Source organism: Vicugna pacos, chromosome 13 (assembly GCF_048564905.1).
Source record: "Vicugna pacos chromosome 13, VicPac4, whole genome shotgun sequence".
In the NCBI taxonomy this organism is placed as follows: Eukaryota; Metazoa; Chordata; class Mammalia; order Artiodactyla; family Camelidae; genus Vicugna; species Vicugna pacos.
Genome location: NC_132999.1, coordinates 14,322,940 through 14,346,913, shown reverse-complemented (window position 1 = coordinate 14,346,913; position 23,974 = coordinate 14,322,940). Strand labels below are relative to the sequence as shown.

General features: G+C 33.2%; 1 long non-coding RNA gene across 2 annotated transcripts in view; it reads left to right on the top strand.

Annotated features, from left to right (window-relative positions):
* Positions 1-23,974, top strand: part of LOC116282813 (uncharacterized) — a 228,358-nt gene that overhangs the window by 177,644 nt on the left and 26,740 nt on the right. The window contains exon 5 of one of the 2 annotated variants that reach the window (XR_012079023.1): positions 8,469-8,572. This is a non-coding gene — a long non-coding RNA (uncharacterized lncRNA). Of the gene's footprint in view, positions 1-8,468; positions 8,686-23,974 lie in introns of those variants that run through there. The other variant, XR_012079024.1, reaches the window with a different exon arrangement.

Below are 23,974 nucleotides of genomic sequence, written 5' to 3'. Positions count from 1 at the left end.
GGAGGAAATCTCTTAGAAATTGCTTGAGATATTTTAGTAATAAAAATGATATGCAACTTATCTAATTTAATTAAATTTAGAATCATAACAGACCCCTTTGAAGAGCTAGTGAAGAGATTTTCTTTTGTATATCTCCTTACTGCTGAAATGCAGTACATTACAATGAATAAGAACAATAGACAGTTTCAGCTGATCGCATCTGCAACTCCATCTGATCGAATGAGAAGATTTTAATTAAAGCTGGACTTCATTCAAAAAGAACTATTGTAACAAAGCATAATTGAGTTGATTTTTTTCCATAGTGCATAGATCATGCATTCATTTTTTTTCATTGTATTTGGTTCTCCTAGTGTCATATTTTCTCCTTTAATATTTCTGTTTGTATATTCATAACAAACTGTACATTTTCTATTTTTTATGACAGGCATTATTCATTTACCTCAGTGATGATCTGTCTAGTGATATTCCATCTTTAGGAACTTTTGGAGACTTTTCCTTCCTTAATCATTCTCATTTTTAGTCACGCCAATAAGTAAGAAACCATTTCTTGCAAAAATCCTGTTATATACTTTCGTACGTAGATATAAAACAAGTACCAGTACATTACATTTCTGTTTTCTTCTACCAAAAGTAAAAATAATTAACTAAGAATATATTACTTAAGAGCCTGATTAACTTGCAAATGAACAGTCCACACACACACACACACACACACACACCACAATACATCCTGCAAATGGAACTGTTTAAAGGCCTGAATATAAATACAGAGGAAAATATCTATTATATATGCAGTCATTGCATGCATTTATGCCTAAGATGTCCCATCAAATTCTTACAGAATGACAATGCAGTTGGTTCAAACAGTGGCAGCTAATTAAAATAGTTTTGTCCAAAGACATATATATGAAATAATAATAGCTCCTGGTGACTGGCTGGGTAGGGGGTCAGTACTCCACGGTCTCACACAGGAAATTGCTGGTTGTTTACCCTTTTCTTTCTTCTATTTTTTGCTCTTTTTAAAAGCCTCAAACAAACAAACAAAAACACCTTTTTATTGACTGTTTTTATTTCAAGAACTCTGGGTTCTTAATTATTTAAATGAAGTGTTGATTCTATAAAGTAATACCCATAAAATGTGTATCTATCTCATCAACATATGTATGTACCCATCACATAGTTTTAAGAAAAGAATATTTCCATTCACTTGGCAATGTCTTGTATGTCCTCTCAAATCCTAATCTTTTCCTTCCAAACTATTCTGAATTTTGTACTTGTGATTTTCTTTTTTTCTTTCATTTTACTATAAATTTATACCTCTATAAAATATACAATAATTTTTACCTTTCCATGTATACGTATAACTGAATCACTCTGCTGTACACCAGAAACTAACACAACATTGTAAATCAACTATACTTCAATTTAAAAAAAAAGAAATCTATTTTTACCCAAAAGTCAAAGGATTTTCTTTATATTGTTTTCCCAAATTTTACTTTTACTTTTCATATTTAAAACTTTAATAATGTGGAATTAGTTTTTCTTAGAGCAACCTAATTTTTTTCATGTACACAGATTTGCCACAGTATCATCGAATGAATAATCCATTCTTTCCTACCGATCTGCAGAGATAACTCTATCATACTTGTTTATATAACTGTGATTTGATTTCTTGGTTCTTATTTTGTTTTATTGGTAGTTTCTACTCCTGAGCAGTACTACAATGTATTAATTACTACAAATTCATAATAAATCTTAACATATAGAAAGATAAATATCCCCTTTATCTTTCCTTTCAGAATGTCTGGACCATTCTTAGGTATTTATTCTTCATACACATTATGAAATAACTAGTTAAATTCCCTTAAAGAAGCATATTATGATTCTGATTAAAATAGCATTGACTCCTTGGGTCAATAAGGAGAAAATTAACATCTGTGTGATGTTGAGTCTCTCCATTTATGAACTTGGTGTATTTACTATTTAAGGGTCTTATTTTATATTTTTTCAATAGAATCATAACAGCCTTAAATGTTAATGCTTATATAACAGAACTTCAAAATACATGAAACAAAAATTGGTAGAACTGAATGGAGAAATAGGCAAGTCCATAGTTATAGCTGAAGATATCATTACCCTCTCTCAATAACTGATAAGGCAAGTTGACAGAAAATCAGTAAAGATAGAGAAGATTTGAACAAAATTATCAACTAATGTGACCTAATGTTCATGTTTAGAATATTACATCCCAATACAAGATTCTTTTCAATGGCACAAAAAACATTTATCAAGGTAGGTCATATTCTGGGCCAAAGAGCAAATGTCAATACATTTTAAAAAACATTTAAATCATTCAAAGTATGTTCTCCAGATACAATGAAATTAAATTTAAAGTAAATAGTAGAAATATCTCTGTAAAATTCTCAAATATTTGAAAATTGAACAACACACATCCAGTGAGCCAAAATAGAAATTAGAAATTATTCTGAACTGAACTTAAATGAAAACAGTATATCTGAATTGTTTGAGATGTCACTGAACAGTACTTAAGGGCAAATTTATATCATTAAACCTATAGCTATAAAACACCAAGAAGAAAAGATAGGAGAAAACACTTGTATACTTGGCCTAGGCAAAGATTGCTTAGCTCTGACAACAAAAGTTTGAAACATACTCTATAAAAGAACAAGTTAATAAACTGGGCTTTATCCAATTAAAATCTAATCTTCAAAAGACACTGCTAAGAATGAAAAAAAAAGCCATAGACTGGGAGAAAATATTTGCAATATTTATAGTTCATAAAGATGTATCTAAAATTTACAGCAATCTCTCAAAACTCAAAACAGTAGGGAGGTTCCTCAAAAAACTTAAAATAGAACAACCACATGAGCCAACACTTCTCCTCCTGGGTGTATATCCAAAGAAAATGAAAATTCTAATTCAAAAAGATACATGCAGCCCAATGTTTATAGCAGCATTATTTACCATAGCCAAAACATGGAAGCAGCTTAAGCAGCATTGGAAGACTTATCAGAAGCTATTTAAAGCAGCTGTAAGATGGTTTCTCTCTCTTTTTTTTCTCTCCAGTTGAGTCATACCTTCAAACTTATACTTTGAAAGGTTAGGGCATACTGATTTTTTTTTTAATACTAGAAAAAAAAATCAGGCTTTTTTCCTTCCTCCAGATATCTTGGACAATTATATATGTTTAAAATGTATTCTTGTATTTATTGGTTTTGCAAAAGAAGGCATCATCTTACACAGTATTTATAATTAAAAGCAAATAATTTGTTTTAAAAAAGGTAGTTTGCAAAAAAAGGTTTTGGTCTTTTATAATTCTCATTAAAAAATATCTGACAAATTAAAAAAATAAAGAAAGGATAAAGAAGGTGTGGAACATATATTTACATGTATAGATATATATGTGCATGTACATATATATACACACAAAAACAAATGGAATATTACTCAACTATAAAAACAAATGAAAATTTTGCCATCTGCAACAACATGTCTGGAACTAGAGGGTATTATGCTAAGTGAAATAAGTCAGACAGAGAAAGACAAATACTCTGTGTTATTTCTTATATATAGAATCTAAAAAAAAAAAACCCAAACAAATGAGTATAACAAAACAGAAATAAATGCACAGACTACAGAACAAACTAGTGGTTAGGGAGAGGGAAGAGGAATGGGCAGGATTGGGTAGGGGATTAAGAGGTACAGACTACTATGTATAAAATAAATAAGCAACAAGATATATTGTATAGCAAAAGGGGTAGCCAATATTTTATAATAACTTTAAATGGAGTATAATCTATAAAAATATTGAATCACTTGTTATACACCTGAAACTAATATAATCTTGTAAATCATCTATACTTCAATTAAAAAACAAAAACAAAAGCAAGCAAAAGAAACCTAAAAATATGGGCAAAAAATTTGAATAGACACTGCACCAAAGAACATATACAGATGAAAAATATGAGTAAACACCACAATGAGGTGTCATATTACTACATATGTTTTAGAATAGCTAGTGTTAAAAAGACTGACCATGCCAATTCTTGGCAAAATTCTAGAGCATCTGGGACATTCATACTTGGCTGCTTAAACTAACAATTACTGAGAAAATATGTTAATATCTCACGTTCTAAACATGGATTTGTGTATTTTTTCTTTTTTTTTGTTTTACATAATATGTTGTGTTATTGGGTGAAAACATTTAAATTTTTTATGTAATGTTCTTTTTTTCTTTATCTTAAAGTCTATTTTATCTGATGTTAATTGCCACATCAGCTTTTTTAAATTGGTATTTGCTTTGTGTTTTTTTATCCTTTTACTTTGAGTATGAATGTATTCTTATATTTGGGATGGGAATGTACTCATTATTGATAGCATAGAGCAGAATTTTAAAATGTGGCTTGACAATTCTTATCTTTTTTATGGTAACATTTATTCAATTTGCATTTTAAGGTAATCAACCATAATTTTAATTTCTATCACTTTATTTTATGTTTTTATATTATTCCATTTCTATATGTGTTTTCTCCATTTTTGCCTTATCGTGAATGAATTTTTTTCTCATATCAGTTTTTTTGTATACTAGATTTTAAGTTATACATTCGTATTTTCCATTGTTAGAAATTTTTAACATGTAGAACTAACATCAAAATTGGCATATATTCAATATTTTCATTATGACTTTAAATAGTACAAGGTCCATAGAACAACTTTTATTTTCGTAAGTTTAACTTACTTTTAAATTAATTATGTATTTGATTAAAAAAAATAGATGTTATAGTCACCTGTAGAGGTGAGACAGATGCTCCTATCCAATGTTTGTCTTGAACATTAAGACTGATAACACTGCACACATACCAAGAGGAGAGTGTGAAGAAGTGTGCTACTCCTTTAATGAAGCTTTGTGGGGAGAATAGGGCAGGCTCCCAAGCTGGTTTCAAAACATTTTGAGGGGTACAGAGAAGAGAGACTTGGTAGACTTTTATTTTGAGTTTGGGACTGGGGAGAGGGTTCCTGTGTGCTGGCTTAGATTTGTGTGATTTGAACTTCTTGCCAGTGCCAAAGGAGGGAGCAAATGAGCTTTCTTGTCAGCTTGCCCAAATATGGGGAAGAAGGGAAAGGGAGATTGGTGGGACTTGAACGCTGTCAGCAGTCAAGCATCAAAAATGGAGTCAAACTGTTTGTTACAATTTATTCCTGATATTTGACTGATGACTGAAATGTGCCATGTTTCATTTAATTGAATTTGACTTCATTTAAGTAAGACTTTATGGTGCTTTATGAGGCCTGTAGCCTGAAGCTGGTTGAAAGTTCTGTTGACTACTTTGTTCAGGAACCTGGCATTGTATATTCTGAGTAGTGAAATGAGTGCCTTGGTCACTATTAATAATGTTTGGAACTCTGGAGGGGATAAGGAATATCTTAGTGAGGCCTTGTCCTATGGCTTTAGCACATGCAGGGATGTGTATGACCATAATCTATATTTTAGGCATCTGTGAAACAAAAGATATCCAAAATTCTTTATTCCAAAAGCAAAAATCTTATATAAAAAAGTATTTCTGTCATCAACTGAATGAGACCCCAGAGTCAGTAAAAATGTACTGATGAGGCTGACTGTTGGCCAAGGTATCATATGTTAAGATAGCTGACTAATGTTCAGCCAGTTTTGCTGACTCTTGGGTTCCATTCTCAATCTAGAACATGTGGTTAAATGATGAAAAGCAGCAACTCTCCAGCAAGCTCTATCTCATGTAATGGTGGTTCTTCATCCTTCTTAAATAATATCTCTTCAATGCACACTCAGTTGATATCAAGGAGCTCCTCAAGAGGTAAAGGGAACAGAAGAGGGGTGACCTCCTCTAACACTGTGGCTACTTGGCAAGGGAATGAGGACAAGGAAATACCCTTCTCCTCTTACCCTCTTCCCTGCTCTTGAAGGTAGGATAAGCCAAAAGGCCCATTTTGGCTCCATCTTGTAGTAAGGAGACTTCAGTGGTTATGCTGAGCTAATAGGGTACTCTTTCCATGACCCAAGGCATAATGGGCAGCTTGGTACGGAGGGTCATAGGCTCAGGTCCTGAAAAGCCTCTGTTTTCAGGAGACCTCACTGTACAGCCTGCAATTGCCACTTTAATAGATACGATGTAGTGCCATCAAGGGCACTTTCTTGTACCAGAAGCCTATGGGGAACTTATGGCCATCATGAGTGATCCAGGGACTCCAGGGGGAATAAAGCCCCGAGAGTGAAGGAGTCTTTGGGGTACACTAATGGAAGTGCCTGTTATATAGCAATTTGGAAAAATTCTCGAGTCTTCTGTTGTAGGAGGTTCCATTCATAGTGAACTCATTTGTGTGTAACAGTAAGATTTGTAAATGAAGAATATGTTGTCTCCAGAACCCAAAGCCTGGGCTTTGTTTTAACATCATGGGTGCTAAGAGGGTCCATAACTATTTCTTGACAGTGGCAGAGATGGTGCAGCTCTCAGTTTATCAAAAAATTTCTAGGAGTTTATGTAAACTGGTGGGGCGTTGTACTAAGTGTGGGACAATGGCCCATTTTATTTTCATGAGTCTTTTGGTGAGTATTCGTATGTTCTGAATGAGTGTATCAAATGAATCTCCTTAAAGAAGGATGTCATCAATGTGATGGCATACCTGTGCTCCTGGAGAAAGCTGGCTTACAGTTAAGATTGTACCTGCAAAGACTACGTCTGATCACAGGGATGTTGAGGTAGCCCATGAGTAACCAGATAAGATGCACTATTGTGTCCCTTAGATGATGAAAGTAAACTGCATCTGAGAGGGTATTGAAATAGACACTGAATGTATTAGCCAAATCTATGACTGCAGAGTATTTACAAGTTGCTGGTTGGATGGAGTCAGTAATTTTAATAATATTGGGTGTGGAGCCTTAATTGGAGTGACTATAGCATTAACGTTATAGTAATCCACTCTGAGGTGCCATTCGTTCTTTCCAGGTTTAATAACAGGGCTGCTAATTGAAGCAGTGGAAATAATCACGCCTTCTCTAAATAGGTCTTATATAATGGGCTTCAGTGCTTGAATGCCCTATTTAAATTTATATTGGGCTGTATGAAACATTTTATCTTGGGGAAAGGTCCATAGGGTCTCATTTTATCAAGCCAATTGTAAGTGTCAAAGACTTAATTTAATTTTAATTTATTGCTCATTGAGTCAGAGCAGCCATGACCACTATGGATATTGTAGAAAATTGGGCACTATGACCACAGGGAATTCAGGCAAGGCAGTAGTTCCAGTGGCTAAGGCCAGGCATACTTGTTTATCCTCTATTTTATGTTCAGTGACTCCCATAACATGGTGGGGGGGTACCTTGTTAAATTTAGTGGGATCTGGAATATCTGTATTTCAATCCCCATAATGATCAAGGCCACAAAGGTTAGCTAATTGGTGAATTTCAGCAGATATTAAAGTTAATTTAGGATCTATGTTGTAGAGCCAAAATGTCAATCAGTACCCTTTTACCTTTTTGCTGCACAAATCCTTTTAGTGAATTTTGGATTTTCCTTTGGGTCAAATTTTGGACCTCTGTTTTGTTTGTTTGCTTGTTTGTTTGCTTGTTTTGTTTTGTTTTGTTTTGTTTCCTCCCCCTAGATTCAGGTGTTTGTTTTTTTGTCTTTTTTGATGGTTTCAGCAGGGCAGGGTGTCCTCTCTACTCTGCTCATATTTGTGTTTCTCCTTTTAGAGAGCCTCAAATCAGTATTGTTAGGGTTAGGGACTTGGCCAATGTTAAGTCAGTGGTTGTCCCAGAGGGATGCTGTGGCTGTGTTCCCTATAGCCCTGAGGATCTGAATCTTTGTTGGGACAGAAGTGTAGTTAGCAGCAGCAATAACGGCATTCTGTAGAAGCCTGGTGAGCCGTTTACTTTTAGTAGTCTGACCTCAGTATGCTACATCGTAATTTCTCTTCCTCCACGTGAGCCATCATCCAATGGACCCACGCATTGCACAGGGTATGAGTGTTTCCCCTGAACACGCTATAGAATGGGATTATTGCCTGCTTGAGACACACACTCAATGGCCACAGGAAACGTTGTTCCCCTGACCCTAGTGTCAGTCATGGCTAATACTGGAATCAGGACTCATACTTCAATCTGAAACACACGGGTCCAGGTTGAGATATACTACCCAAGTCATTTTAAGGAGGACCCCAATCCTATGGTCCTGTCTCTAAACATTATCAAAAACTTCCAACATAGGTTAATGTAATGAACTAAAAGTTTGTGTCTCCCCAAAAGTCATGTGTTAAAAACCCAACTCCCATTATGACTGTATTTGGAAAAAGGATATTGGTAGAAGGTAATTAAGGTTAAATGAAGTTATAAAGGTGGAGCCCTGATCCAATAGGATTAGTGTCCATTTTAAAAAAAGATACTAGTGAGCTCACTTTTTCTCTCTCTCCACCAGGTGAGGGCACAGTGAGAAGGTAGCCATCTGCATTCCAGGAAGAGTCCTCATCAGGAACCAAGTTGGCTGGCACCTTGATCTTGGACGTCTCAGCCTCCAGAACTGTGAGAAATACGTTTCTGTTGTTTAAGCCACCCAGTGTATGGTATTTGGTTATGGCAGCCTGTTCTAACTGAGACAGTTGGTTAAATCTAAACAGAGGTTTGGTAGGATTTGTAAGCGCAGCACAAACCAGCACAGCCTAAGGCTCCAGCTTGCCAGCAGGCAACAGCACACTTCAAAGACCATTCTAGCCAGTAGGCAGCAGAGCACGTTAGCAAGACAAAGACAAGAAAGATCCCTGGAGGTGATGGTCATTATCCAGGCTTGCTGCCTGCTCTGCCAATTGTGGTTATCCTCTACAAACCGTATGAACCCTCACCCCAAATTTAATTCAGATTTTGAGACTGATGATGACACAGGTGCTTCAAGAAGATGTGAATAAGTTTATTACTCACATAATAAGGTTTTCGTAAGAGAGTAGGGTAGGCTCCCAAGGTGATCTAAAAACGCCTTGAAAGAGCAGAGAAAAAAGACCGATTAGGCTTCTACCGTGAATAAGGGCCAGAACTGCATAGCTTGAACTTCTTGTGGATGCCAAAGGAGAGAGCACCTGGACTTTCCTATCAGCTCGTAGGGATGTGGGACTTGAAAGCTGTCAGCAGCCAAGCATCGGAAGTGAAGTCAGACTCCTTATTACAGACGTTTGGCAATCTAATTCTTACTTCTTTAGCTTTTTTTCCCCCCTTCTCTCCAAGTTTGAGTTTGTTTTTATTTTTCTTGTGTGGGATTCATAGAGCTTCTCAGATCTGTGTATTTGATACTTCATCAGTTCAGGAACATCTCAGCCATTATCTCTTCCACTATTGCTGCTGCCTCATTCTCTCCTCTCATTCTGAAACTCAGAATTGTTACGTATTGGACTCTTTATGTGTTCTAACCTCTCATTTGCATTTTCAATCGTGTTATCCATGCGTTGCCCAAACTGCCTTATGATCACTATTTAAACTCAGTTATATCTACTTTGATTTTTTAATTTTAACAAGTATAATTTCCATTTGTAGAAATTTTAATTATTACTTTTAATCTAATTAGTCACATTGTTAAGTTTTCATTGTCAACCTTTGCATTTCAGTTCCTTCCATTTATTCAGATAATTATAGTATCAGAACTCTTTCTGGGTATTTTGCTGTGTGACTTTGCCATCTGTCCTCACTCATGGTACTTTGTTTTCCTTTCACATTTGATTGTGAAGTTATATTTTTCAGAAGTTTATCTGTAAAAACCCTTTGAGTTTTAGGCGGGAGATGGGTTCCTCTAGAGTGCACTACAATTTGCTCCTTCCAGGAACCCGAGGCATCAAGCTAGGGTTACGACATTAAATTTGTCACATAAAGTTTTTTGGACCACCCATGGTGTATGCGTTTTTTTTTTTTTTTTCATTCCAAATCCACTTTGAGGAAATGTTGTGGGGTTAGGAATTCTTGGGGAAGATATTTACCCCTCTCTACTATCAGAATTCAAGACAAGAACTTTCCGTGTAGTATTCTTGAGGAAGGATTGATTATTTTAAATTCACTCCTATCAGGGCATTGCAGACCCACAGGCTTTGTTTACCGTTTTCAAGGTCCCTTGTGACCTTAAGGATCAGAGTTCAAGTTCACCTCATTCATTAAATGAGCTCAAGACAGAAGTCAAATAAAATGCTTAGTAACTTATCTTGGTTCCTTCCCTTAATTTTTGGTCTGATTACACTTAATGTTCTTTTAAGTTTTTCAATGCATGTAAGTGAATTTATTGTTGATGCAGATGTTTGGTTGTTTTCGGTGGAATCATCAGTCACTATGCTTAGGTTACTTTTTATTTTTTATGCCTTATTATTATTATTTGCTGTTTTCAGAAACAACAACAAGAAGCCTTTCTGAGTAAATGAGGTTTTTAAAACCCCGACTGTGTTAATTGGGGCCTTCCTTTTGTTTAGAAACTATTTCTTAGAAGGCAAAAGATGATTTTAAGTATCTGGAAAAATGATTCTTATAAAATGCACGTATGGTAATTGGTTTTGCTATTTTTAAAAATCCGGTCTATAACAGTTGATTTTAGACAGTCTCCTGAATTTTATTAAAAAGTGACAATTATTTCTTTAAAAATGAAATACTCTTCACCTGCAGTATTTATTTATGGAATTGTTTTTGTTTGAGGGATAAATAGGTAACAGGATTTTTTTCTTATCACAGAAGTGATGCAGAAAACTGGAAGTTTAATCTCATAGACTCTACGTACATGTAAAAAGATATCTCATGTGTGGTAAGCTATTATACTGAGAGAAAGCAATGATTATGCGCCTTCCCCCTCCCATTTATGTCTTTTGTAATACCTTCACACAGTGATGCTGGGCATGGTCATATAGAAGTTTTGATCAATGAGACATTTGCAAAAGTGATAGAACCAGAGGTTTGACACATACTCCCACTATGAGGCTTACCCGCTTAGAATTCTCCCTCCTGGAATTCAGGGCCATTTTATAAGTTAGTCCTAGCTCTCCTGCTAGAGGTCTCATGGAGAGGCCCTGGAGGATACCACGTCACATGAAGAGCTGGCTATGAGACTGAGTTGACTGACGCAGGCAAGTGTAAGGACCAAATAAGTAATAAGAGAAGCATTCTCGGCCCTTCCAGCCCAGCCTGTCTAGATGAACACAACCTCAGAGTGACCCCAGTGGACCCATATGGAGCAGAAAAAGGGCCCAGTCAAGTTCAGAAACATGAAAAACAATACATCCCTGTAGTTTTAAGCCAAAAAGTGCTGGGATGGTTTATTGTTCCAGCAACAGTAGATAAAAAAACAACATGTAAGATGTTAAATTCAGATCTGGGTACTGGGAAATTTTGCTTTCTCATGTAAAAGTGTTACACTAAAAGCCAAAAGGAATATGCATTTCCTGCATTCGTAGCGTGCTCTTCATTTCCAGAGTACTTCAGAAACGTTTCTAAGGAACAAATTTGAGATCTTTCTCATCTCTCTTTCACTGAGATATCTTATTTATAATGAAATCATCTGGCAGAACTCAAATAATTCTGTTATTATTTTGATCCATTTTAAGTGAAATGTTATACAAATGTTTGCTTTAACTGCTAAGAGGTTTTACAGGATTTAAAGTCTACATTGATTAATATTTCCATGAAATTTTGACCTTATGTGCTCTTAAAAATATCTCTGTTCTCAAAAGCTGTAATTCTGTTGAATGGTTTTTCAAATGCTTGAGGAGTCGTACTGTGTAATATTGGCTATACTTCACAGTGTGCAACATTATATTGCATGTGTGTTTTACTATTGAGTGATTTTATTTTGTAGTCTTGCTAGTACTGTCATATAATTAAACTGTAAACCCATGTGGTGTAAAGGTCAGACACATTAACTGTACAAAAGTAAATTCTATACGTTTTTAAGGTTCTATTCTTTATACACTGAAATCAGCATAAGGAATGAAAAAAACTATGTGTGTTACAATTGAAATTTCTAGTCTTTTGAACAAGGTTTTGCAGCATCCTATTATAAAAAAATCTTACAGAAATTCTTTTAAAACATGCCTCCATTCTCTTGGAATACTTGTCGAGAACACATTCCTATCAGGTATTTTCAACCTGGTTCTGAATAAGACTGATCACTGTAGTTGTTGGCTGCTTTTTGTCCTCTTAACAATTCCTCTTGTAAATACATATTGATTTTTGCTTTGTGCTGGCTTTTACAGTAGAAATATGCTATAACTTTCTTTTTGATGACCAGAAATTTGGAAGATCGTAGCTGACCTATTCGTTGTAATATCAGGTTTTTGTTAAGCGGACACAATAATTTCAAACTGTTTCTAAAAGTGTATCTTTAAAGTTCAGGAGAACACGTTTGCATATACTAACTATATTTATTCCGTTTTAGCCTTAGCCATGTAGATTTAAGAGAAATCAAAGCTTATTCAATCTTAAGCAGTACTATTATTTGATAGACCACTGTGATATTAATATAAATAATTCTTAGTAAAAAAATTCTAGTTATCCTTTGAGAACATTCTGAATTATATTGAAATGGGACAGGTGCTAATATAAGAAGACAATTAAATCACTCATAACATATTACCTTTCAACAATATAGAAGAGTATTTAGAAGTTATTTATTCATTTATTTTAAATGTGACAATTACTTTAGAGTAGATATATATCTTAAAGCTTAATTTATATCTTCTACCATAGGCCTTCCTAACTAATGAGTCCATGAAGAGGCTTCCTGATGTTAAATTCGATATGTATATCAATATGTGTATTCATCTGGGGAGAATGTCCAAAGCTTTCATCAGATTCTCAGATTCATAATTGCAAAAATGTTATGAACATGATTATCTATCTCAAGCTTTCCAATCTAGATATGGGTATTTTCTCTGATGAAGAATATGTAATTTCTTTAAATTCTCAGAGTAAGCTTAAATATATTTCCAATGTATTTTTCCCACCATTCCTAGTTCTTTTCCTGAGAAAAAAATTACTAAGAAAAAAATCAAATTACAACATTCCAGTCCTTCAAATAACTGAAAATAGCTATTTTGATTATTCTCATTCATAAATAGAGAATTTTGCTTTTTGTAATTTGTGAATGATAAAAACAGAGTTGCATAAAGTTTTTCATAACTTTATTTCAAATCATACTACAAAGCTACAGGAATCAAAGCAGTATAATGCTGGCACAAAAACAGACACATAGATGAATGGAACAGAATAGAGAGCCCAAAATGAACCCACAGTTACATGGTCAGTTAATCTACACCAAAGGAGGCAAGAATATAAAATAAGGAAAAGACAGCCTCTTAATAAATGGTGATGGGAAAAGTGGACAGCTACACGCAGAAGAATAAAACTAATCTACTTTCCCACATTGTATGCAAAAATAAACTCAAAATGGATTAAAGACTTAAATGTAAGACCTGAAACCATAAGACTTCTAAAAGAAAACAGACTGTACACTCTTTGACATTGGTCTTAGCAATATGCATTTGGAAATGTCTCCTCAGGCAAGGGACTGACGGTGATCATTTTGTAATGTATAGAAATACTAAATCACTATGTTGTGCATCTAGAACTAAATAGTGTTACAGGTCAATTATACTTCAATTTTTAAAAATTTCTTTGTTTTCATGTCTATAAGATTTGTAGTGGTGTTCTTTTCTTTTGTTTTTGTTCCTCATGTTGGTTACTTACGGTTTTTATTTCTCTTAATCATTCTCATCAAGGTTTTATCAATTTTATTAGACTTTTCAAGGAATCAACATTTGGCTTTATTGCTTTTTTTCTGTTGTATATTAATCTTCTGTTCTATTTCTTTCTGTTATTGTTAATATTTCATTTTTCTTTATCTTCGGTTTTAACTTGCTGTTATTTTTTAAACTATTTTGAACTAGAAACTTAGATCTTTGATTTCAGCCCTTTTAAAAATGCCTTTTAAGGTGACAGATTTTCCTGTAAGAGTAGTTTAAGCTGCATATTTCAAGTATCAATATGCCACATTTTTATAATTATCAGTTATCCTACTATATGCTTTAGTATATATAAAGTTCAAAAACAGGCAAGAGTAATCTGTGTTATAGAAGTCAGAATGATTCCTTACCTTTGGGAAGGCTGGCATGGTAGTGATGGAGAGTGATCTGTGTGGCAGTCCTGGGGTTCTGGTATGTTCTATGTTTTGACCTGATTTATGGTTCTATGGGCATATATACTTTGTAACACTTTTTGATTTGTGTGCTTATGATTTACTTCTTTAAAACACTCTGTACTTACTTCAATTAAATTTTTAATATTAAAATTTTTAAATTGCCATAAATAAAAAATTTTATGTTTATCATAATTCAAAATGCAGTTAACAATCTTAAAAGAGTTAAATTCAACACAAATAAAAACTTAAAGTTCTTTAATTTAATTAAATATCTAGTTGAAATGATCAAAATAAATTCAACTTTTACTTTTTTTTAGTGCTTTTACGTGTAATTTAGTTATTTTTCCACTTGAAGGGTATATATCAGTTTTTCCATTTAGAATACTTTTGTTTAATAATTTCCAAATTAAGAAATACTAGAAAGTCAAGTAATTAAGCTTTAAGGAAAGAAAAATTCATAATTAACTATCCTGGAATTGTCATAATTGTAATTATTCTGGCATTATTCAGAATATTAGTTAAAAAGTGAGATTGTTAGTTGCAGAAATACATCAATACCACATTATCATTGGTCCACTGCATTTTCCCTCTTATTTAGAATTAGGGCTTAGAAATACATGGTTGCACTTGATCATTCTAGTTGTCATGTTTCATTGAATATATGATTTAATGGACCATTTTATGCACAAAGTCTAATAAAAGAGGGTTTTTTTGTTTGTTTTGTAAATGACAAAATATAATTTTAACTTTAGCATGTTTCCTGACATATTTTCTCTAATATTAATTGCACTGTCCAGATTTTATTTATGCTCACCTCTTCTCCTTTCCTCAGCAATGTTCTGCTTATCCTCTAGCCTTTTCCCTGAAGTCTCACTTCTTCAGGTAACCCCCACCTCTGTGCTGCAGGTTACAATAATCCACTATGTGTGCACTCCCCTAGCAACCTTCACCCTCACCTTGTAATGCACTTCTCACCTGTATTTATTTTGTTCAGTGTGAGCTCTCTTCCTAGGCTTTAAACTTCTCGAGGACCGAGACCATGGCTGTGTCATGCATCATTGCATATTTCAGAGTCTAGAAGAGTGTGTAGTCCTAGTAAATTTCAATAAAATATTTGTGGACTGGATGGAATAAATGTGATGTTCTAAATGAAATAGGATTATCATATATACTTTGTTTTCTGATTCTTGAAGGTCTGTCAAATTTTAGTTCTTTTGGAGAATCAGAGAATTTGAGATAGATGTTAATGTGTTTTGTTTTGTTTTGTTTTGTTTTGTTTTGTTTTGTTTTGTTCTGTTTTTTGATTTTGAGGAGGCCTGATGCAGCTGCTGTAAAGTTCAGCCAGTTGGGACTGGTTACACAAGGTTACATGTGGATACACAAGCATTCTCACCACCTTTCTAATTCCTCTAAGATATTCAAGGATGGAAAATAAAAAAAACTACCTTCTATAACCTTGATCCATAGAGGACTAGAAGTAGTAAAGTAAAAAGGGAAAGAAAACGGACAGCAAAGATATTTGCTCATGTCGAGAGGAAACTCTTCAGGAAGAGAATGCCAAGCCCTTCCATGCAGCCTAATGTCTCCTTTCTATTAGATTAAGTTCATTATTTGATTGGAGATATTTGGAACCTTACTCAACACACTCATTACCTCTACACAATTTGCTTTTGAGCTACAATTGTAAATTCAATAGCTTGTTTAATATACAAAGCAATGAGACAGATCCTAAACATTGTTCAGAAAATTAAAACTGATGTTATTTTAAAATTGTATTAAAATATAAAACCAATATTAGGATAGTAAATACACTTATTATTCTTGTCGTTCTAAGAAATGTTTAACTAGAATTATTCTTGTTTTGATATATCTTCTTGGATATCAGTGTCCTCCAATTAGAATGACTAATTGAGATATATTTGTGAACTGTGAAGCAGATGGCTTGGAGCCAAGGCTTTTTATTTTTCAGTGTAGCATTGTTTATGTCAAAATCCAACACCAGTTTTGACATTTAATGACTACGAATATTCTACAAAATACTTTATTTTTCTATATATCATATAAAATATGGTACTTTATAAGATTATTTCTGGGTGATAGGTAATACAAAGAGGTACTTTAGCGTTAACTCATTAATAATTTAATATCAACAAAACCTTGATTTTATGCAAAAATGAAGGGAAATTTTGGCAGATGTTATGAAATAGAAGCTAAAAAAGTTATAACATGTTTGATGTTAGAATAGGCATAATACTTAGTTTTGAGTATTGATTTCTGTCATAATCTTAAAAAAAAAAGTAAGTACCCTGGACTATATCCCAGGAAACATCTGAATAATCAATATATAAACAAAACTTACAGATAATTAGATTAAAAATATTTACCTAGAAATGTTGGATGTATAGAGATAATCTGCAAAGACTTGATTTACATGTTGTAACATTTTATCTCTCATTAAGTGTCTTTGCTTTTGTTATTGATTTTTGTTTTCTTTTTAATAGACAGATATTTAAAATGTCTCTTGTATCTGAGTTGGGTATACAGAGAACACAAGAATGTCTTTTCTACTTTGGGTCATCATTCTAACTACATGTCAGGAACAGGAAGGAAAATATGAAAATATCAACTGAAGAGTGTACAGGATGTGTGCAGAGTTGACAGAAAATCTCATCTTAGGAGGGCTGTATTTCCTATAAAATTGAAATCAATACCTGTACGTAGGTATAATTCTTTCAAAATTCTTTATACATTTACTAATTTAGCACCTGATCAGAAAAGAGTTATATCCAGTTCCTGCACTATTGAAATAAGTATTTCTGAAAGACAGACAAAATCTTTCCTTTTGTGTTGTATTTTTTATGCAATTTTGTGGAACAGATATTTTCATTCTGTATCTGACTAAGTACGAAGAGCTTTGTTATATTATGAATACTAATTTTTATAGAAAGAAAAAATTATCAAAGTAATGTATGATGATGCAGCATAATTGGACATGTCCAATTTGATTTCAAAAGGGTACATTTAGAGAGGTACAAAAATAGCATGATGAAGTCCATCTTCTTATAGTAAACTTGATTCCAACCATCTAACATCAGTATAAGGCTACCCTAGAACTAGAATATTTCCTATATGAGAAGAAGGTATTCACAGTTACTAAAGTGTTGCTTTTTCATTTTCAAGATGCATACCCTAAAGCTTAAAGATTTTCAGCATATTCTTTTATTCTTCTTGTGAATTTTGAAGACAACCAGAAGTTGCCTGGAGATTACTTTTAAATGAATGTCTGAATAATGCCAGAAAATATGATACTTTATTGTACTTGCTAATACTTGACTCTGAATTTTTATTTGTATATCAAAAATTATATCCCAAACTGCTTGAGAAGCTATAATTTAAAGATGAAAAAAGAAAACCAACATGGTGAAATAGTGTTTTAATGAGTCATTTAGAAAATTAGCTTTTTTCCCTCAGATTTTTTTTATTGAAGTTTAGTAGATTTACAATTTTGTGTTAGTTTCTGACATACAGCATAGTGATTCAGTTATATATATATATATATATATATATATATATATATATATATATATTCTTTTTTATATTCTTTTTCATGATAGGTTGTTTACCGGATATTGATCTTATTGTTTATCTATTTTATATATAGTAGTTTGTATTGATAATACCAAACTTGTAATTTATCCCTCCCCACCCTTTCCCCTTTGGTAACCATAAGTTTGTTTTCTATGTCTGTGAGTCTCTTTCTGTTTTGTAAATAAGTTCATTTGTATCAGTTTTTTTTTTAGATTCCACATATAAGTGATGTCATATGATATTTGTCTTTCTCCTTCTGATTTACTTCACTTAGTTTGATAATCTCTAGATCCATCCATGTTGTTATAAATGGCATTACTTCATTCTTTTTATAGCTGAGTAATATTCCATTATATATATAGGTATATAGATAGATATATCACATCTAAAATTAGTTTTTAAATAGAATAAACCCACATATACTTATCACCCAGCTCCAGAATTTTTGCCAATTTTGTTTTATTTATTCCCTCACTTTCTTTTTGAACTGAAATATTTTAAAGAAAATCTCAAAAGACATTATTTTACCTGCAAACAGTTCAGTATGCATCTTAAATTGATGAGGATTTTTATTTTTAACATAGCTGCCATTCAGTTTTCATACTTTAAACAATTTAAAAATACTTATTTTCCCAATGTTTAGATGCTGTAAAATATCAAATCTTCTGAAAAAAAATTTTAAGAAGCAATGAACATCTGCATGTCCTCCTCTCCTTTAGATTTAGCCATTGTTAAAATGTGGCCATATTTGCTCTTTCTCTGTTCCCCTTCTTGCTCAGGAGTGCTTGCATGTTCACTCTCACATGCTTATTTTATCTTTTGAAAACATTTGCGAATTAGCTGCAGGCATCACAGTACTTTCTCCCTGAATAATTCAGTCTGTATCTCATAAGAGCCAGGTATTCACCCACATAACCACAATACAATGACTGCACACAGAAAAGTTAACATTAATATGATACAATAGGCTAATACGCAATCCACATTCAGTATCTCTTGATTGTATGCAGACTATCTTTAATGGCTGTTTATTTTATTCTCAATCTAGGAGCCAATCAAGGATTGTATTTTGCACATAGCCTCCCTTAATCTTAAAGAACACTTCCTATGTCTCCCCACCTACCTGACCCACTTTTTTTTTAATCTTTCTTGATATCAAAGTTTTAAAATAGTTCAGGCCAGTTGTTTTGCAAAATGGGCCTCAGTTTGCATTTGTCTGAGTATTGCTTCATGGTTAGATTTCAGTTAATAGATTATTTTTTCAGCAAGGATATTACATGGCACATCAAGAGATACATGATGTATATTTGTTCCGTTATTGAAGATGTTACATTTGCTCATTTGGTTAAGGTTGCATCCAGCAGATTTCTGCATTGTCATTAAGAAGTAATATTTGGAGTGAAATTTCAAGAATTTTTGAATAACTTTTTCCTCAACAAATTTTCACTCAATAGTAACTATCCTTTATTATCCTATACTATTTTATACCCAATCTTTATTCAAAACTTCTCATTTGCCTCATAAATATTTTGAGTTGTTTTGTTTGAATCATGATGCTGACAGTGTTTACACATTTTATTGCATTTTAATGTCCCTTTAATTTCTTTTATTCTTTAACTTCTCCCCTTCCCACTTTCCTCACACTCACTCTCTTTTTATGTCTTTTATTGCTTTGTTAGATCAGTTGGTTTAATTGCATTGTAGAGTAATCATTTCCTTGTGTTGTAATCAGCTTGATCTTCTGTTTCCCATATGAACTGGCAAAATGGTAAACTGTAAACTGGTATTGAGGTCTAGTGACTTGGCTAAATTTCATTTCAGATTTTTAAAGGCATGTACTTCATAAGTGGTGCTGATGACTTTCTATGTATCTCTTAAAGGAAGAATCTTAATTCATTTTATTTTGCAATGGTCTGACCGAAAACATGATTCTATCCAGGGACTATGGGTTCACTTCTTGTATAGAAACTGCCATCACTTTCACGCTCTATTCACTGTCTAAAGAGTGGGACAGGTTTTTATAACAACGTTTTCTTGCTCATAAGCATCGTACCATAGCCTAGGACCGTAAAATAAAGAGAAAATGGACAGAAACTGTACCTATGTATGCAAGTTTAAGATCAAAAGAGGGAAATTCTGAGCAACAACTACTTGGTCCTATAAAAATCATATTTCATTTGTCTAGATGGCACCTGAAAGAGGGAGAGCATCTTAAGAGTAAGACAAGAGGAGTTTTTCAGTTGAGCGGCTATGTAACAATTAAAGTTGTACTACAGTTATATACACAGATATAACGCAGTGGCTTTTCATGGAATCATTAATTTTGAGGACGAAGGGGAAAGATGCTATTGGACACCCAGCTTTTGTCTGATTATCTCCAATGAAAGGGTGCACATTTCTTTCTGGAAAAGACATCTCTTGTTAAATACTTCTGTTTCAAATGATGCAGTTTGTTCTTATGTTTTCTTAAAATTTGTCTCCCTCTAAACTCCTCACTTAGGTTCTACTTATGCTTTCTCTGAAAACTTAGAGTAAGTTCATTTTCTCATCTATGTGGCAACCTGTTAAAGATTGAAAAGGGTGGCCAAAGCTCCTCCTGTCTTTTGGGCAACACATTACCAGAGCCTCGGCCAGGGACCTGTCATGACACAGGCTTCCCACTACAGCATCTGGGCTAGTGGCGCACATGCGGGAAGCTGGCTAGGCCAAGAGGAAGAATTCATACCTTATCTGAAGAGTGTAGGCAGCAGGTCTCCCACTTCAGTCACTTGTCACAAAAGGGGAAACGTGGGCCTTATGCTGCCAGATCTTTAAATTTCCAAGAAAAAGTAAAGATCTGGTTTGTATGAGAAATATCTTGCTTTGTAAATATTAGTATACATTCTAAACTTCACAGCACTGTGTAATTCAGCACTGTGCAAACCAAATAAAACACATTGGAATAGTCAGATTCTGTTTGTCGACTGTCAGTTGTGAATTCTGTTTTAATCATTCTAAAGTTGACAGATAGCCAGACTCTAGGGCTTTTCCTCTGGAGGAGCTACTGTCATTTACCCATCACCTTCATGGAGCTGAAACCAGTCATGTTCTGGTGCTAAGATCTTAAGACTGACCCTTCTATTAGTTCAGCCTAGAAATTAACTCTCTTTTTGCACTTCATTTTATCTTTACCTCATTTAAGTGTGAACTACTAGAATATCCAGCATAATTTGCTACTAATCTATCAGTAATTGATTTTCTCCCATTAGTCTAATACTGTGTATGTTTTTAAAACATACCTATTCTTTGTTATTCCTTAACTTTTGCATGGCAGTTGCATGTTTTTTTCTTTAAGTTAATATGTTTAATTTTGAAGAAATGAGGGTTTGTAATTGGTAACATCTAAACTATTTAATTTTTCTGTGTGTAACTTAAGGAAAAAAACTGTGGTGTTTCACAGCAGCATGGCAAAGATAATTGTTACATAACATGTCATTAGGAAGAAGTGATGCTTTTCTTTTTCAGCTCCTTAAGAAAGTGGCATAAACATTGCTGTAAGAGCCATGTTGTTTAATTTTATATTTGGCAGGATAGCCTGAATCTCAGTCCGATTATCTGACAATAAGCTGTTGTAATATCCATTAAAAAGTCACTCTGCTAATGGCAACAAATGTGCAGACGTTACTTCTTTTACAAACAATAAAATACTATTATCGTAGTTGTTGTTATCTCATTAGCTAAGATACCAAGCAGTTTTGGTTTTGTGTTTTAAAAAACTGTTTCTAATTTGAAATCACTTGTCCCTGGATGCTAATAGAAATTCTGGAAAATGAGTGCTTTTGTTTTCTATATGGTAACAATTAATCAGTTTATTTAAGGTTTTCAATACAAATTTGATTTTTAAGGTGGAATTAAAGAAAAATAACATTATACATTTAAATAAGAAAACAATTTGCATCGACACCAATTTCTAATAGATTTTTCAGTCGTCATTACTCTTTTAACAAGTGTATTAAAAAGGAGAAAGAAAAAAGGTAGTGTCCTACATTTCTATTTGATGTTGCAAAGTTCAATTTTATTTCTGGTTTTTAGTATTACATATTTGGTCACATATATTATTGCAGGTTAAAAAAAGTGAAATTGCAACATTATTTCATAGTCTTCCTCTTCCCCTCTCTACTCTTAAAATTTATAAATGTTTGACATAGGAACTATGAAGGTTGAAAAATCTGATTGTCAGGAATAATGAAATGTGTGATAATGAAATTGGATGATTGAAGTTCTACTTAAGTTCTGAAATTTAAATTTTTCTGCTGTTTGTTGATATATTATTCTCCTACATATCTAGAGACACAACAAAAAGAGAAAGCACGTTTCTCAGAAAGCAGTATAATCACCAGCTCTAAGTGTTCACTCAAAGAAGAAAAAGTCGACTTCTATTTTACTTTTGTCCTTCTAACCATATTTCATTTCATGAAAATAATGCTATAATTATTGAAGACATTTTATGCAAATCTAAATTTTATGTCAATTAGTAGTCAAGTTTAGACAAGAAGACCATGAGTCTTAAAATTATGTATATAATGTTATAATTGATATGGTGTTTATTCATATTACCTTTTCACTACATTAGGGTTTTTTTTAAGTGCTAATGGAAAGGTGCTCACAAAGATGGACTTCACTAACATATGACCAGAATGGGGTCTGCGTGTGTGCACTAACAGGAAGCATATGTACCTCCCCACACAGCATTTACTATCAGTATTTTCACCCAAATATATTAAAGTACCTTGTTGATAATTAAAGGTGAAATTTTTAAAGGTGTAATGAGTCCAAATGCTAACTCGGGAGTACCAAGAATGTAAGACACATTTTCTTTTATTTTTTCTTTTCTTTTTTTAATTGAAATATAGTTGATTTACAATATTGTGTTAGTTTAAGACGTACAGCAAAGCAATTCAGTTTTATATATATATAGATGTTTATATATATTTTATATATATATATATATATATTATTTTCCATTACAGGTTAGTGTAAGATACTGGATTTAATACCCTGTGCTATGCAGTAAATCCTTGTTGCTTATCTATTTTATGTACAATAGTTTGCATCTGTTAATCACATACTCCTAATATATCTTTCCCCTCCTCCCTTTCCCCTTTGGTAAACATAAGTTTTGTTTTCTATGTCTGTGAGTCTTTTCTGTTTTGTATATAGATTTATTTATGTTATTTTTTAGATTCCGCATATAAGTGATATAATATTTATCTTTCTCTGTCTGACTTACTTCACTAAGTATGATATTCTCTAGGTCCATCCATGTTGCTAACAAATGGCAATATTTCATTCTTTTTTATGGCTGAATAATATTCCATTATATATATATATTATATATATATATACACACACACACGCACACACACACACATATACACACACATATATACATATACACACACCACACCTAAACCAATCATCTGCAGATGGGCACTTGGGTAGTTTTCATGTCTTACCTATTGTAATCTTGATTTCTAAAAATTCATTTTAAGACAAAGAATTATTTAATGGTTTTACTTATAATTAAAAATACAGGGAGTAAATTGTTGACTGCGCAAATCAGTCAAAGACATTTTTTCCAAAGAACAATTTGATGAATTCCTGGGGAGGAATGTAAAAAGCAGAGTCTGTTAGTCATGCCAACACATTGAACTATGTTATTATGAAATAACTAAAAAGTTCAGAATGTTTCCATTTGCTTTTAATCAGCAGCATTTGTGCAAATTGATAAATTCCCATACATTTCCAAGCATAATGGCCCAGAACTTGGGAAGCTCTGAAATTTGTGCTTTGGCTGAGTGTACCTCCAGATAGGGGAGAAACAAATAAATGATAAGGCTTCTGCCAAGTCTCCAGTTTAGTGTAACTCATTGCGTGGTCTGTAGACCAGTCCACTATAAGATAAAGCAGAAGTTGAATGTGGGCATTTAGAAGCTTTTACAGCACTTTGACATTTCTGCTATTTCTAAGCATGTGGTCAGTGGGTTCACTTGCTAAATTTAATCATAAAGTAATTGAGTTTCTTTTCTGTATATCTTACTTCCTATTTTCACTCCATTTTTGTAATTTATTTTTATTACATTTCACAAAGTAACATTGTATAACAGACTGAAAATTAAAACAAAAGATCCCTTACCACAAGCAAT